The sequence below is a fragment of the Marmota monax genome, unplaced genomic scaffold, assembly GCF_021218885.2.
Source record: "Marmota monax isolate L192 unplaced genomic scaffold, Marmota_monax_Labrador192_F-V1.1 WCK01_AAM20220418_F8-fsc00020, whole genome shotgun sequence".
In the NCBI taxonomy this organism is placed as follows: domain Eukaryota; kingdom Metazoa; phylum Chordata; class Mammalia; order Rodentia; family Sciuridae; genus Marmota; species Marmota monax.
In genome coordinates this window covers 21,545,327-21,562,230 of record NW_026692912.1, presented here as the reverse complement: position 1 = coordinate 21,562,230, position 16,904 = coordinate 21,545,327, and the positions used below count along the sequence as shown (strand labels likewise).

Below are 16,904 nucleotides of genomic sequence, written 5' to 3'. Positions count from 1 at the left end.
AACGGCCCCTCCTGCCCTCCCCGGATCCCTACTACAGCACCCGCAATGCTCCCCCAGGGGTCTTCAAATGTCTGCTCCTCCACCAGGCTGCTCTCCCAAGGGCAAGGACCAGGATGCTGTATTCCCAGCTCGCAGTCAGAAGAGGGCTCCACAAGTGATAGTTGAAGAAAAAGAGATGGATAGAAGGCGGGAGGGGGGCTGGGGATGTAGCTCAGTTGGTAGAGTGCTTGCCTTGCATGCACAAGGCCCTGGGTTCAATCCCCAGTGCCACCAAAAAAAAAAAAAAAAGAGGGAGGGAGGGACAGATGGATGGACAGATGGATGGACAGATGGATGGATGAATGGATGGGTGGGTGGGTGGATGGATGGAGAGATGGATGGATAGTTGGATAGGTGGATGGACGGATGTATGGATGGACGAATGGATGGATAGGTGGGTGGGTGGATGGATGGATGGATAGGTGGATAGGTGGATGGATAAGTGGATAGGTGGATGGATGGATGGATGGATGGATGAACGGATGGGTAGATAGGTGGTTGGGTAGATGAGAGGGTGGATGGATGGGTGGACGGACGGATGGATGAATGGATGGATGGATAGGTGAATGATAAGTGAATTGATGGATAGATAGGTGGATGGATAGATAGATGGTTTCCCAGAGTTCCGCAGCCAGCCGCACGGGGACACTCAGCACCTCTTTCATTAGCTGTTTCTCCGCTTCCCCTTCACCAGAATCTGGGGCAGGTGATCGGTTCATGACGTTTGCATTTTACCAAAACTTCTTAATGAAAGTTTTTCCTCTTTAAAAGAGAAGGGAAATTGGCAAGATTAGACTTGTTTCCATTTTACAGATGAGAGAGACAACGGTCAGTAATAGAGATAAGGCCACGTGAGAACCATCTATACAGAGACCAGGAGTTCGCAGCCCCTGTCCCCGCCATGTGGGTGGGCAGAGGAGGAAGCGGGCTGCTTCTCCAGCCAGATTTCCTGGGTTCAGATCCGGCACTGCTTCGTACTAGTCGTGTAAATAATTAACTTGGCAAGTTAATTCATTCCCCTACCTAGTTCCCCATCTGTGCAATGGGATCACTGGGGGAGACCTGGGGTCTATGAAATTCCTCAGTTAACCAAGCAACAAGGTGACTACAGCGCAGGTGTGTGCTGTCATCACCAGGCCTCCAAGAGGCCACCGGAGGGTGCCACCAAAGAGGCCTTGGTGCCCTCTCCCAGCTCTGCTCTGAAAGATCCACGTGGCTCACCAAGGAGCCTCGGGCTCATCGCCTGGTCCACCAGCCCCGCCACGCGCCCTGCGGCATGCTGCTCCATCCACATGCCCTTGCTCGCCTCTTCCTCCTCTTCTGAGCCTCTGCTCCCAGATCTCAGGCCCCCGGGGCTCTGGCTGCACCTGCAAATGGTGGGAGATCCCAGAAGCCTCTGGGGAGGGAGTGGCTCCTTCCTCACAGGTCCTCTGAGGCCCTGGAAGCCCCGACTGTGGGATCCCTAGGTGGGCTGGCCTCCAGTGTCCTCCCAGGAACTGCCCTGGACACCTGGATAAAGCTGATGGCCATGCCCTCCCTGAAGGACCCATCCCTCCCCCCTGCCCCACACTGGACTCCAGAGCCACCCACTGATTCAAACCACAATGTGCTGGGCCCTGAATGGTGGCCCTGCGAGCACCCCAGGTGGCCTGTGGCCAACAGCTCCAGGCCCTGCAGAAGGGAAATGGTTCAGATGAGGCCCAGGTGGGTCTCTGAGCCAGCCTCAGTCACACCCCAGCAAGGAAGAGTCATGTGACCTTCCCAGAGCCGCTGGCTCGCCAGGATCAGGGTTGGACGCCGCCGTGGGACCGCACATCTCTACCACTTGTGTGAAGCAGAAGTCATGCCCCACTCTGACCAGGAAGCACCCACTTCTGGGGAAGGTCCAACTGCTTGTCAAATGCACCTTGGAGTCACCATGACAATCAAGTAGACACTTGAAGACCCCACAGCAGCGAGCTGCCCAGGCTAATGAAGAGTGTTCTAGGACAGGAAATAGCTCATGCAAAGGCCCCGGCGCAGTCTTGACCCTGTTCCATCCAGAAACGCAAAGTAGCTGCCTGAGGCAGAGAAAGGAAAAGAGATGAGGGAAATCACGGAGGCACAAGACCGAGGGGAGCCGCCCAGCGCATGGTCTTCGCGGGGAATCAGGCCCCAAACTCCACAGTCCCCCACAGGTGCCCGCACTGTGCCCTCCCAGAGTGTGGTCTGCCCACCGCCTCAAACTCTCTCCTGCCAGAGCCCTCTCCCTTCGCCCTTCCTCTCCTCTGTCCTCGCCCTCCTCTCCCCCCGCCTCTGTCACCAAGCCCCTCCTCCGCTGAGGAGAGGACCAGCCGGCCCCGCCCCCACACCAGCTGGCCGAGCCGCCCGACGGCCCAGGACCCTGGGAGCCAGGAGGCTCTTTTCCGAGAGCGTTGGCCAGGGACGGCCTCGGTCTCCCCGCTCCTCGCCACACCGCCCCCAGCTCCAGCCGACTTCCTGCAGCGGTCGGGGCCACTGCCGCCAAGGGGGGGCAGGCCTGGCTCGGTCAGATACGCGCAGCCTGCGGAGGAGGAAGGGGGTCAGGAGGGGGTGGAACTCTCCAGATTTTCTCCAGCCTCCAAGGGCCTCTGGAGAGGTTATGTAAGATTTCGTTTTTAAAAAAGTGTGGAAAGAACATTTTTGCCGATATTAAGAAGTGTGGAGCCAGGCAGATGAGGGGCGAGTCCTGAGATGGGACCCCGTGGCTCCCCGCGGGCAGGGGCCGGGCCGTCTTGTCCCGGCTGCGTCCCCAGGACCAGCTCTATGCCAGGCAGGAGGAGGCGCTGGGCAAATATTTGCAGATTTAATGAATGAAGTGCAGGAGAAGGGAGCTGGGAGAGGGGGATAGGGCAGGAGGGTGAGAAGAGGGAGCCCTGTGCGGGGAGGCTGCTCTGGAGCCAGGAGAGGGCTGGGGCGGGGAGACGGCTCTGGAGTCAGGAAAAAGTGCTGAGTAAAATCTGTCTTTGAAAAGGCCCCAGATTATTCATCTAAGTCTTCATCTCGCTCAATTTCAGTTCAAGCGGCTGCAAATATTTGAAATGAGTAATTTCTCCTGATGAAGAGAGTCTGATTTTGATTCTGCCTCATTTATTTCGAGATTTAGGGGAGAACCCAGAGGGAGAGGGCTGGGTCTGCAGTCAGGCAGCTCCCGGCCTCTCCCCCAGCCGCCTCCAGGTTGGGGGTCCACACCCTGGTTGGTCCTGATCCCAGGTTTGAAGTCGAGGGACGGCAGGATTGGCTGGCGCACCTGGACCAGGGCAGGGGCCTGTCTCTAATTCACGAAGCCCCGGGCCTCGAAGCAGAGGCCCCATCCCGGGACAGAGGCCCAGCTGGGAGGCCAGGTCTGCACCAGCTCCTGGATCTCCAGCCCAGTTTCGGGTCCCCAGGCCCCTGGGTCAGGCCCCGGGGCCACTTGTACAGCCACAAGCCCTGCCTGGGCACTGCCCTCGGCCCACAGCTACAGTGGCTCCCCAGAGCTCCTGGACAAATCCCTGAGCATCTCACCCGGCCTCAGGTCACCCTCCAGCCTCACCCCTGGTCAGCAGGCCCAGGCCTTGGTACCTCCTCCCCCTCAGCCGGCCACCAGGCAGTCCCTGTCTCTCCCACGAAGCTTGACCCAACGTCACCTCCTCCATGAAGTCTTCCCTGCCCCCACAGGAGGTGAGGGGCACTGAGGCCCCTGCCTCTGCAGAGCCTGTCCAGCCCTGTCCGGGGCCTCCCTGAAGCGCCCACTCGCACGAGGCCAGGGCTGCTCTGAAAGCTGGGGCTCTCCGCGCTCAGCGCCCAGCCCGGCTCACAGCGCTGGGAACCCGGCAGAACACACGGGGGAGAAGCGCGGAGTGTGGGGACAGCGCACGGAGGGAACACCATCCTGTGACGAGGTGCAGAGAAGCAAAGACGGGTCCGTCAGACAGGGGGCCACCCCAAGACGTGAGTCCAGGATGCAGCGGAAAGGACACCGGCACAGGAGTGCCCTCGGCCTGCTCTGCCACCCAGCAGGTCCCCGCTACAAGGAGACTCAACCTCCAGGGCCACTGGCCCTGTCCCCAGCAGTGAGACCACTGACCCACACCCAAGATCAAACATGGCCACAGAGACTCGGGGAGAAGAGGGTCCGGGAGCAGGCCCTGCTGGGGACAGGGGTGTGTCTGGAGTCCTGGAGGCACGGGAAGGCAGATGTGCCCAGGGGCCATGTCAGAGGCTGGCCCTGGGAGCAGGGCCGCTGGTGGGGACTTGCTTCTTCTCCTAAAGGAAAAGCAGCACATGGGAGGGGAGAGGGGCCAGACGGGGGGCACCAGTGTGGGGCAGCGCAGGCCCCCGCTTCCCCAGAGCCCAGAGCACGTCGGCAGGGCCCGTGGGGCTTGGGTTCCTGCAGAGGACATGACCAGCCCTGCGGCACACAGTCCCCTGTGCCAAACTGGGTCTGGGGCTCAAAGGGGAGAAGGGGGCTGGCCAGCAGGATTCCCGGTGGGAGGGGGCACCAGAGCTCCCCTGGAGGTGGCCAGACAAGGTCTCAGCTCCAGGCAGATGGGGCAGGACTCAGGAGCGGGGAGCCCACCCCTAGATCAATCAGCTTCTGGGAGGAGGTGCCATGCCCAGACCCTGCCTCGCCTGCAGAGACCTCCAGCCAGGAGCCAGCAGGCCGGAGCTGGGCTTGGCCCCTGACAGGGACAGTTTGAGCTGGCTGAGTGGGTAGGTCTCCACTCCTACCACCTGGTGGTCTCAACCTTCAGGAAGAGGGGAATGGGGCAAGGTGGGAGGGAGTTCCTGGTTTCAAATGCAGGTTCTCCCCCTGCCCTGCTTCTTTATGTTTTATTTGGAGACAGGGTCACTGAGTTGCTGAGGGCCTTGCTAAGTTGCGGAGGCTGGCTTTGAACTTGTGATCCTCCTGCCTCAGCCTCCCGAGCCGCTGGGATTCCAGGTGAGTGCCACCGCGCCCGGCTCTGCCCAGCTTTTGACTTTGTTTCTTTCAGCTGGTGCCAGGCGCGGCCATCAGGAGGGCTGCCTGAGCTCCGCTCCTGCCTCTGCAGCTCCCTGCTGGGTGACCTCCAGGGCTTCGCGCTTAACTCTCTGGGCGACAGTGCACTCCTCTGGGCAGGGCCATTTTCATGATGCCTATGAAAAGTACGTGGCACCAGCACCAGCAGACACTCAGTGGACGCGGGCTCCAGGAACACGCTCCTGGCCTCTCAGCAGCGCCCACAGGGACCTGTTAGAGCCTATATCCCATCAGGTCTGCCGACTGACCCCCTCCTATGGCCACCTCTTGCCCTGCCCTCGGCTCTGCCCACTGCCCCCTGCCCTTCCTCTGCCAGAAGCCGTCCTGGGCTTGACATCTCATCTGTCAGGTCTCAGTCCAAATACGGTACCTCCCCTGCACTGGCTTTTTAGAGTTGCATTTAACGGCAGAAAGAGACAAAAGGAGTTTGGGGGGAGGGGCAATACGAGGGATGGAACCGAGGGCCTTTGCACATGCTCAGTGAGGGCTACCACCAAGCTACACCCCCAGTCCAAGAGGAACCTTTACCAAGAGTGAATCATGGGGCAGGGGACCATGCTGAAGGAACAGAGGCGAGGGGACTTCTCACAGCTAAGTGTTGACCCAGACGAATGGACCACACACGACAGAGAATGAATGAATGGGTGCATTTTTAAGGTCACCTTCCGAGGGAGCCGTTCCTGGGCCGACCTTAGTAAATGAACACTGCTATATATTTTTCCCCCAGGCTGAAGATCAAACCGAGAGCCATGAGCCTGCTGGGCCGCTGCTCTGCCTCTGTGCTGCAGCCCCAGCCCCAGGCCACTCTGTTTCGATCCATAGGCCTATCGAGGACTTTCCCCCCGTCAGATGTATATTTGAGTGTTGTGTGTCCCTCTCATTGGAATTGCACTCAAATGAGTGAAGGGTCATGTTCTGCTCAACCTTGTGTCCCAGAGTCCGAATCAGGGGACCCAGGCCAGAGGCACTGAATGGACACCTGTGGGCAGAGAGAGAATGACCACAGGGCTGCACCCACCTGCCTGAGTCTGCACCTGCAGACGCTGCCCGGGGCTGCCCGGTGCAAGATGCCCTCGAACACAGGACCAAGCCTGGCACACCACAGGTGCTAGATAAATGTCTTTCAAATGAATAAAGGAAGGAACGACTAAAGGCCTTTGGCCAGATGAAGGCATTTCTTCCAGGGGGACAAATGAAGATTTTTAAGAGGAAAATGCCAGAGAGGAGCAGCATACAATAGATGCTCAATTCACAGAAGCTAGTACAGTAGTCCCCTCTTATCAGAAGGGGCATCCCAAGACTCCTGATGGGTAGTACTGACCCCTCCACTTGATGTTTTTTCCAGACATGCACATCTATGATACACTTTCCCTTTGCACCTAAAGGAAGCACTTTCTCTTCTCTTTGGTATACCAAATTGCCAGTGGACTGCTGCTGTGCTTTGGGGCCATGTTTAAGTAAAGTAAGAGTCATCTGAACACAAGCTACTATGCCACCACAACAGTGGATCTGATGACTGAGGATAGTAAGGGAATAACAGGCAGGTAGCATATACAGTGTGGATACCCTGGACAATGGGATGATTCACATCCTGGGTGGTACGGAGCAGGATGACGATGATGTGAGATTTTTGTCACACTCTGCAGAATGGCACAGAATTTCAAACTTATGAACTTTATTCATTGCTGGAATTTTGCACTTAATACTTTGGGCCAATTTGACCACAGGTAACTGAAACCTCAGAAAGCAACAGCACAGTTGAGGTGGGCGGGACTACAGTGTGATTCATTACTGATGTGCCCATGACTTGCCTGGGTCTCTTTCTAAGAGCAGGAGGAAGAAATTTTAAAAAGCCCAAAGAAGAGAGGGAGGAAATTATTCCAGACACACAGAATTTCTATTTGGAAGGTTTTCTACAACAATTATATAATTTCCCCTTTCTTTTCAGAAAGTCTCTGTGTGGGTCTCTTTTGCCCTCCCCATAAGACTTCCCAGTTTAGGGGTCAGGGGCTCCCATCAGAGAAGCCACAGGTTCAGAACTGTGGTCAGGAAGCCCCTGGCCCCCACATGGCCACTCGGTGGCTGGAGGCTGGGGAGGGGTATCTGCCTGTCACCCTACCCGGCCCTTGCAGTCCTGGGAGGGTTGCGTGGTGGAAGGAATCCGGCCTTGGGAAACTAACCGCCCTGGGTCCTGTCCCCACTCCTGACCTTCCAGCACATTCTAGCCTGTCACCTGCCGGCTGTTGGATATGCCTGGTCATATTTCAACCGCAGGCATCTTCAGGAAGCAGTTGGGTCACCGCCGGGTTCCCAGCTGAGCAGGTGAGGCCGGGAGACTGGCGGCTCCAGACCACGGAGCACCTGCGGGAGGCCGGTCTCCGCCCCTCTCCCGGCCTCCCCCGCTTGCCTCCACCCGCTGAGCCTCGGTTTCCCTGTCTGTAAAACGGGGTCACTGAAGACTGATTTTCAAGTTGGCTGTGAACTCCTGATCCCTTCCAGAGTGGCTGGACCCCAGAAGAGGTCCCTCGGACGTTCTTGGCCCCCCTCCCCGGGGAAGGCTGGGTCGGCCCCCCTGGGACACCAGCTTCGCTCAGAGCCCAACCAGGGGGTCGCCCAGGCTCCCCGGCGAGCGGATGAGGAGGTGGCACGGACGCGGTGGCCCGCGGGGACCCAGGGCGCGACCTGGGGGGGCTGGCACGGGCGAGGACGGGGTCTGCCGCCCCTGGCCACCGCCGCAGCCGTCCGTCCGGGGAGGGCGAGGGCGGGAGGGCAGCGCCTCCACCTCCCGCGTCGCCGTCGCCGTCGCCGGGTTTATTTTTGTGTGTGTGTGTGTTTCAATTCCAGCCACTCTGCGGTCCCATCCGGGGCCTCCTGCCTCCTCCCACCTCCTCGCTGGTGGCTGTCACACGACAGACATTTTTAGTGGTGACAGCTGGCCTTGTGGAACTCGGCTCGAGTACGGGAATGGTTTTTAAAAAAAGAGCGAGCCCAACCACCGCCACTTGAAATAGCAACGCCGGGAGGAGGGCGGAGGCGCCGCCGGGTCCAGGCGCTGGCGCTGCTGCGCGGGAGGGGGGACCCCGCCGGGCACCGAGCACGAGCACCGCACGGAGCACCGAGCACCCAGCACCGGCTCAGCCGCCCGCCTTTGCATCTGACTGAGAGGGACCCGAGGCCCAGAGCGGGCAGACGTCACTCCCAGATCACACGCTTGCCAGTGACAGTGACAGGCTCCAGACTCCAACCCAGGTGTGGCCTTTCTGAGCCAAGCCCTTCTGGTGATGGGGTCTGATCCCATACCACCCGCCCTTGCTGACACTGGAGGGCAGAGTGGGCTCCAGAGCCCACTGCAGGAGGACCAGCCCTCCCCAATAGGGACAGCAGGAGGACAGAGGCCCCCAGTGCCTGGAACCCACCTCGTCCCCAATGCAGGGACTCAGCTGACATTTGCAAAGGGACCCCAGGCACAAGGCAGGACTCCAAGTCCCCAGGCCCCTCAGGATCTCACAGCAGCTGCAGGTCTGGAGACTCCCTCCCTCCAGTCAAAATAGGGTCTGTCACTTCTGTCCCCTTGATGTCCCTTTTGGAAGATTGAAATTGCCCAGGTGGGTGGGGACAACCTGGGGACCAGCACAGGCTGTCCCTCAGAGAGCTGGAGGCAGCCACTCGTCTACACCCCGGTCCAGTCCTGATGCCCGGTCTCTTGGGTTAAGGCAGCTCCTCAGCATCATCTGGAGCCCAGAACTGCCCCTGCCACCTCTGGCCATGCAAAGGCTCCTCACCACAGGGCACTTCCATGTGCCCTCTGTAGCGTGGGAATAAGACAGAGGGGGAGGGGCATTCTCTTGATGGCCCAGGCATGGCTGCCTCCCTGACAGGCCCCCTTTCCCTGGGCCTGTCCCCCTTTGCCTCAGAGCGACCTGGCACAGGGTACCGCGTGCCAGTTTGGCTCAACTTCTCTGTTCTAGAGATTGTTTCTCCTGGTAAAACCTCAGAACGATTTCCCGGGCTCCAGGACCACCCTCCTATACCCCTCTTGCCGCAGTTTTCTCCAACACACACACACACACACACACACACATGCACACATGCACACATATGCACACACACATGCACACAGAGGCACACACATGCACACACAGAGGTGCACACATGCACGCACAGAGGCACACACACACGTGCGTGCACACACATGCCAGGAGTGTTGGTTGAATACGGGTCAGCCCCTCCCCCAGTACAGGCACCACGAGGGCAGGGAGTTGCCACAGCATCCAGAGCCCAGCCCAGTGGCCGGCACACGCGGCTCTTGGTGTGCATCACAAGGGCATGAGCGTGCCCAGGGACACCTCAGCTGAATGACAGCTTCTCTGTGGCGTATTTCAAAGCAACCTGGAAAATTGCAGGTGGTGCTAAGGACTAGAAAACTGGAAGCTAAAGAAGACGCACACAGCAAGAGGGAATTCTTGTGCTGTGGGGACCTTGGGGTAAGCACACCGCTCTACGTGCTCCTGCTGGGACTTACGGGTCTCTCCGTTAATCCCCCCAAACACTTTAATCCCCAAAGCTCTGCCCAGGACAGTGGTCCTGCATCAGGCTGAGAGAGTCCTCAGGATGGACAGGATGGCAGGATGGGGATGAGGAATCTAGAGGGACTTCAGGGTCTCAATGTTGAGAGGTTTCCATTCTATGACCAGGTTGTGAGCTGTATATTTTGTATATGGATATTATTCTTAAAATATACTATATCATTTGATCCTCAATATCATAAGTGAGCACTAGTATTATCCATGTGGCTTAGTCAGGTTTCTGATCTGATAGTGCTGTGTAACAAACAGCCCCACCAATCCAAGGGCTGTCACATTTATTTTCCTTTTGTTGTTGTTGTTGTTGTTGTTGTTTGCTTTGTTCTGTGTGTGTGGTGCTGGGGATTGAACCCAGGGCCTTGTGCATGCGAGGCAGGCACTTTACCAACTGAGCTGGATCCCAGCCCTGTCACATTTGTTTTCATCTCACAGTTCTGCAGGTCAGCTGGAGTGACTTTGCTTCATTCTGTGCGTTGACTCAATTTAGCTCCAGGCCACAGGGCAGATTTATTCAGCTCCATGAGTCTATCTGGGGACCATCCATTTCTTGGGACACATTGGTCTTGCAGTGCATAGCAGACCAGGCCAAAATCCCAACCGTTGTCCAAGATTATGTTTTTAAGATAGTGTCCCAAGTCACGTAGCCAGACCATGCTTCAGTGGGGGAGGTAGGGGACACTGGGCCTGCCCCAGTCCCAGGCATTGCAAGTCATTTGGCAAACATAAGTGCAAAATTCAAGAAAGGATGAAAATTTGGGAATAATATGCAATCTACCCCCAAGAGGTCTCACACACAAGAATCCAGGACCTTCCACAGGGACACACATAGCCCCATGTCCCACAGCTGCATGTGTGATTCCAACTGGGAACAGTTGTCTGACCTCAGGCTGCTCTGTCCCCTAGGTGCCAGGTGAGTATCAGGTACACAATAAGTGGATATTATTCTTAAAGTATACTATAACATTTGATCCTCAATCTCATAAGTGAGCACTAGTGTTATCCATGTGGCTTAGTCAGGTTTCTGCTCTAATAGTGCTGTGTAACAAACAGCTCCACCAATCCAGTGGCTATTCTAAATCCCGAGTTCTCTGCTGAAGTGGACCTTGCAGACTGTAGTTTACTGCATGTCAATGATTCCTCCATGAATCTGTTCAATTATTTCCAAAAGAGAACTTTAAAGAAAAATCATAATCCATTTAGAAAATGACACGTTAGTCCTTGGTATAAGACTTGATTTGGAAGAACCTCAGCAGAGGGTTGGGGCTCAGAGTCCACGAGCGGGAGCCAGAGTCTGAGAGACCTAGGTAGGGGCCGGTGGACGGCGAAGGCCCTCGGCCTTCCCAGCAAGGCCTCGCTGGACACCAGGCCAAGGAGGACTTGATGTTCTCAAGAAGTGACAGCTGAAGCTAGGGAGAGTCTCCCGCTCTGCCGGACACTGGGGTCCTTGCTCACCTGCCAGAGAGCAGAAGGGTGAACTGGGACGGTCTGCAGGGTCCAGGGCAGAGGGCCAGCTTTCACATGTGGATCTTATTTAGGTCCAAGTTCATGTGAAGATAGGCGCACATGGGTGTGTGTTCTGTATCTTACATGAGATGCATTTCTATATCAGATACTTAGAGTTATAGACTAATAGATGTTACACAAGTGCATTTTGTAGGCATGTGTTGATATGTTGAACAAACACTGGAAATCCGATGACGTCGTGTGTTTGGCACGTGGAACTGTGTATGAGATACACGACCCTCCGGTGTGGAAAGGTGAAGGTGCTGATTTGGTTTCCTTCGGGGACCGCGGTCGGTGTGGAGTGGGAATGGCCCTGAGAGTTGACAGCTACGTCCTGCAGTGTCTCCAGGTGAAGCAGTATGACCCCTGGCCCTGGGACTGGCCTCAAAGTAAATAGGGAGGGGACAGAAATGAAGTGACACAGATGGCCGAGCGTCTTGGTGTGGCTGGGCGGGGGGCTCACCAGCTCTCTGGTTTTGGTCAGTGCTCAGTGTTTCAGAGTAACCAGCTCCCATGATGGAGTCTAGCAAGGGTTCTCCCTGGCATTTAAAATCGTGGTAGCATCCATCCGACAGGAATGTACCTTCTTAACCACCGTCAAGTGTCCAGTTAGGCTGGGTCACGTTGCTGTGCGGCCATCTCTGCTGTCCCCCTGAGTTTCATCCCTCTCCCCAATCTGAATCTCTGTCCCCAGTAAACACCAACTCCCCGCAGCCCCGGTTGCCTGCTCTAGGGACCTCACCTAAGTGGGATCACATGGGCTTTGTCCTGATGGCCTCTTCACGAGCATCATGTCCTGGAGATCCATCCATGATCTGTGTTGTACGGCTGTCCAAATGTCCTTTTTTTTTTTTTTTTTTTTTCCTGAGGCTGGCTTTGAACTTGCAATCCTCCTGCCTCTGCCTCCCAAGCCCCTGGGATTGCAGGCATGCACACCACACCTGGCTCCAAACTGTCCTTTTTTAAGGCCAACTAATATTCCATTGTATGGATGGATCACATTTAGTTCATCTGTTGTCCTTTAATGGACACCTGGTGGCGTCCGCCTTTTGGCTCTTGTGAATAATGCTGCTACGACCACGGGTGTGCACATATGTGGAGTTTTTTTTTTTTCTTAAGATTCTATAAGTAGATAATGGTGGTTAAGCTTTTTCAAATCAGAAGTGAGACCTGTGGCCTGACATCCTACACCTACTTATTTGTGAAGCACTGGAAACACAACACGTCCAGTCCTGGCTGTGTGAGGACGCCAGGGACGCCGCGGCTCCCACGGTGAGCAGGATGTGTGCACCCAGGTCCAGGCCGCCTGCGCTGAGGCCGTGGAGCAGGGGGCAGGGCCCTGGGGGTGCAGCCGTGTTTTCAGGGAGTCTTGGCAGGGTGGTGGCTAGAAAGGGACAGTGCTTGCCACGGCTAAGAAGCTCACCAGCCCAGCAAAGGGCAGGGGCATTGCCCCCATCAATGTCACAGCCCACCCCGTCCAGGAAGCCACCCCCAACCCTCCCGTTCCTCCTCCTCCGGGCAGCCTCCTCGGAGCCCTGGGATGGGGCCACCCCTGCAGCCCAGCCAGAGTCCACGGTCACCTGAGTCCTCAGGGCGCTGGCCTGCAGGCCCACTTCTGGTGCCTCTCTTCACCCTGATCAGTGCCAGGAAGCGAGGGCAATTCCCGGAGCTCCCTGCGGGCACCCCCCACCCCCCACCACCACCAGTCCCCCCACCCCGCATGGCCTGGGGGGGCGTGGGGGACCCGAGGCCCAGCCCTGGGTCTGCTCTCAAGGGCTGGAAAGCAAGACGCAGGCCACGGGCGGGTGCAGCAGGGTCAGTGCCGTGGCTGATGCCCCGAGTGGGGAGACACCCTGGAAAGACCCAGAGGGGAGGGTGCCAGGCTCCTATGAGGCTGAGAGGGGGCAGGACCAGGAATGAAGCCGCAAAGGGAAGGGCGGGGACCTGCCCAGACCCTCACTTCTAACCAAGACAAAGTCCCCAACCCAGCCCCGCCAGCCCAGGCACAGGGCCCAGGGCTCCTCTCTCTCCACCTGTCCGTTTTGACCCCTGTTCTCTGGGAGGTCCCCTTTCTGATTCTCAAACCACTAAAATCCTCCTTGTGCCTCTAAGCCCAGCCCCCAGGCCACCGCCTCCCAAAGCCCACCGAGATTCCCCCTCCCGGGAACTCCCATGCCCCAGCCCCAGGCTCGCCTTGGCAGAAGCTCTAGGGTCACCTTGCCACCTCCCCTTTCAAATGGAGGCCTGGTACCAGGAGGGGTTGGTATGGGCAGGTGCTCAGCCCTGCGGAACAGACTGGTGTACAGACGGACAGGTGGAAGTGACACACACTCTCTGCCTTAGAACCAGTTGCAAGTACAGAAACAATGCCAGCTGTCCTAAGCCAAAAGAGGTGGATGGCCTCAGGCAAAGCTGGATCCAGGTGCTCCAACAAGGTTCCCGGGTGTCTCCCTGCCGGCTCCATCTCTCAGCTCTGTGACTGTCTGGCTTCATCTTGGCTTAAGCTGTCCACGCGGCCGACTCCGGGAACTCCGGCTTTCTGTCCTGCCAGCCCGGGCTCCCCGAAGAAAGAGAGCTACATTCCCAGGATTGGGTCTCATGGCCTGCCTTGGGTCACGTGAATGTCCCCTTCCCAAGCTCTCTGACCAGGGGCTGGAGTCCCCTGATGGCCAGGGAGGGATGGCCTGCCTGTTCCTGGAGGAGAATGGAAATGCCTGAATGGGGACCTGGTTCCAGGATGGTGCCCGGCAGGTAGAAAGAGCCCTGCCCGCCTTCCCGAGTTCCCCCAGGCTGGCCAGCCCGGAGGACGGCAGCCCAGCAGGGGGAACGAAGACAGAGGGCCCTTCCACAGACCCAGCCCCAAGGAGGAGACGTACAGGTGAACCTGCCCCAGGAGCCACGCTGTGGGGCCGTCAGACGTGGGGTGCTGCAGAACAGAAGGCGTGAGGGAGCGGTCCACTGGGGCCGCCGGGGCTCACACGGCAGGAGCTCTGGAGTCACACCATGCCGGCCGTCTCTGCCCTCTCCCTGCAGGTGTTCCAAGCCACATCCCAGACCCCAAGCGTGTCCCCAGCTCTGACTGGCCCCCAGTTCTGCAGTGTGCATTACAGCAATGACCCGCGGTCATTTAGACAGCAATAAAAAAAAAAAAATCTAAAGCCAGCCCGGCACAGTGGCACGCACCTGCCATCCCAGCTACTCGGAGCCTAGGGCAGGAGGACCCCAGGTTCAAGGCCAGCCTGGGCGACTCGGCAAAACCCTGCATCAAAATAAATAAAAGCGGCTGGGGATGTGGCTCTGTGGTAGAGCACCTAGGTTCAGTCCCCAGCCCCAAGCTCCCCCCTGCTGAACATGACCCACACACCCAGCCCCGGGCAACCTGGATAGGTCACTGCTTCGCGGACAAAGGAAGGGACATCACCAACGTCATTCAGCAGGAGCTGAGCTGGTATTGGGCTGGTGCTGCTGCGCCCCGTCTGTGTCCTCCGTGCTCCGAGGCTGCCCTCTGCTCTGGGGCGTGGTCTCGGCGGATGCCCACCACACCGCCTCGGGATGGCCTGAAATCCACATTCCTGGGTCCCTCCTTGGACCCTGTATCAGGATCTCAGGGAGGAGGGGCCAAGAATCTGCATTTAACCAACTTCCAGAAGATTCTGATCAGCAGACACCTGGGAAACCCTCAGAATATCAGCCCTGAAATCCAATCCAAGGGGTGAGGAGCCAGGCGAAGAGAGTGCCCGAGCCTCAGGAGCCCACGGCCCCCATGGGGAAGGGACCTCTGAGGAGCAAACACGCATCGGGCCCCCACATACACTGGGTTTTTTTTAAATTTTTTTAGTTGTAATTGGACACAGTACCTTTATTTACTTTTATGCGGTGCTGAGGATCGAACCAGGGCCTCACATGTGCAAGGCGTGTGCTCTACCGCTGAGCCCAGTCCCAGCCCCAACATAGGCTAAGTTTTAACTTATGTATACTCTGAATCTTCTCCCTGTTCCCACCAGGATGGGTCAGGGGCATCTCAGGACACCACATTTTTCATGAGAGAAAGAGGCTCCCTGATCCTCAAGAGAGATTTTTTCCTGCCGTCTGAATTGCATTTGTGGAAGGGGTAATTGATTTGCTTCCCCATTTTTTATTAATCAAAGACAAACCACAACGGAGCCGGGCCTCTGATCTGGGGGACGAGGCCACACTGAGGAGCACAGAGCCCCGGCCTGCAGTCGGCTTCCTCAGGTGCCCAGAGCACTTAGGGGAAGTGCAGGGTCCAAGGTGCCAGGGAGGAAGCCCAGGATCTGGAGGGGCAGGATGGATACCTCCCTGGGGCCTGCAGGCCCAGGACCATTCACCAAGCCTCCCGCGAAGCACAAGCCCAGGCTGTCAGCATGGAGGCCAAGCTCCCTGCCACACTCTCAGAGCCAGAGAACATGATCTCCTGAGTCCCGTGGCCATCGAGACCAGAAGAGGGACCCAGAGCAGCCATCCCAGTTAGGACGCCTCCAGGCCCCCAGCTCCAGGTGGCTCTGGGGGTCTGCCATCAGGGGGCCTGAACCCTTCCTGCGGCTGCCACATCTGGGCAGGGAGGGTGTGAGCGGACCCTCCTGATTTCCCGGTGTCCCCGGTGTCCCAACAGCTGGAGTTCCTGGGGAGCAGCTTCCCTTGTGTCTCCCGCAGAGGCCACACAGCGGAAGTTCAGCAGGGTCTCCGTCTCCCTTCTCCGAGGCACGGATGCTGGCCCCAGCCCTGGTTTCCTGGCTGCCTGGCCCACCTCAGGACAGCACTGAGCCAGCTCTGGGGTACCCTGGGCCCGGGAAGCCCCTGCCTCTAGGGACAAGCGGAGCCTGGGAAGAAGGACCCTGGGCAGGGGGCAGGCTCTGCCCGGGACCCTGGTCACAGCCTCCTCTGGGATCCAACAGACCCCTGCTGCTGTGGCTCCAGGTCCCTGCGACGCACCTCCGCTCCCCCTGGCCGGTCCCCAGGCTCTGTCCTCCAGCCCCAGGATTTCTTCCCCAAAAGCCCAAACTCCCTTCAGCCACTTCCTCAAGTGACCCCTCCCACATACTGTTCCCCCTGACCTGGACCCCATGGCCAGGCCGAGTGCCAAGGCCAATGGAAGCCAGCCTGGGCCAGGTCCCCGGGGCACCCTCTCCCACGGGGGAGGGGCGCTGGCGCGTTTTGACAGTGGACAGCTGTGATCCCCGCTCCTACCCGTCTTCAGTCCTGTACCCCCAGGGGCCGCACAGCTGGGAGCCAGCCCGGGCCAGCGGGCACTGGCGGGGTCTCAGTGACATCAGGGGCTGGAAAGCGCCAGGTCCGATTCCGCCCAGGGTGGCGTCCAGGGTGGGGCGCCCAGCCCGCCCCTTAAGGAGACCCCACGGGAGCGCACGAGGGTTTCTTCCAAAGGCCGGCGGCCAGCGGTGTCCCGCAGGGAGAGCGGACCGCGAGCCCCGCTGCCCCGCGCCGTGCACGTCCAGCCGGCGCCAGGGCGCGCGGGACCACAGCTCCCGAGACGCGCTCCGCGCCGCCCCGCGGCCTTCTGGGGACCGTAGTTCTCCGGGGGTGGGGTGGGGACACCCGCGCCGCCGCGACAGGGCGGGGCTGAGGGCGCGCCCGCCTTGTGGAGTGAGCACCTCCTAGGAGCTGATCTCTAGGAGGACAGACACAGGTGGACCCCGACCCTGTCTTCGCTGGACACAAGGTCCAGGCGTTAGACCAACCTGAGACCTTTGGTGGATCCAACTTGTCATTGCTTGAGGAGT

At 58.4% G+C, this 16,904-nt stretch overlaps 1 long non-coding RNA gene and 1 other non-coding gene across 2 annotated transcripts; one reads left to right on the top strand and one right to left on the bottom strand.

The window, feature by feature from the left end:
- Nucleotides 1-200: 200 nt before the first annotated feature.
- On the top strand, nt 201-273 carry Trnaa-ugc (transfer RNA alanine (anticodon UGC)). Its single transcript has one exon. It is a non-coding gene; the product is annotated as a tRNA-Ala (tRNA).
- Nucleotides 274-13,460: 13,187 nt separating this feature from the next.
- On the bottom strand, nt 13,461-16,635 carry LOC124097401 (uncharacterized). The gene is made up of 3 exons (XR_006853194.1): nt 14,525-16,635; nt 14,329-14,404; nt 13,461-13,839 (listed from the first exon to the last, which is right to left on the bottom strand). It is a non-coding gene; the product is annotated as an uncharacterized LOC124097401 (long non-coding RNA).
- Nucleotides 16,636-16,904: the final 269 nt, after the last annotated feature.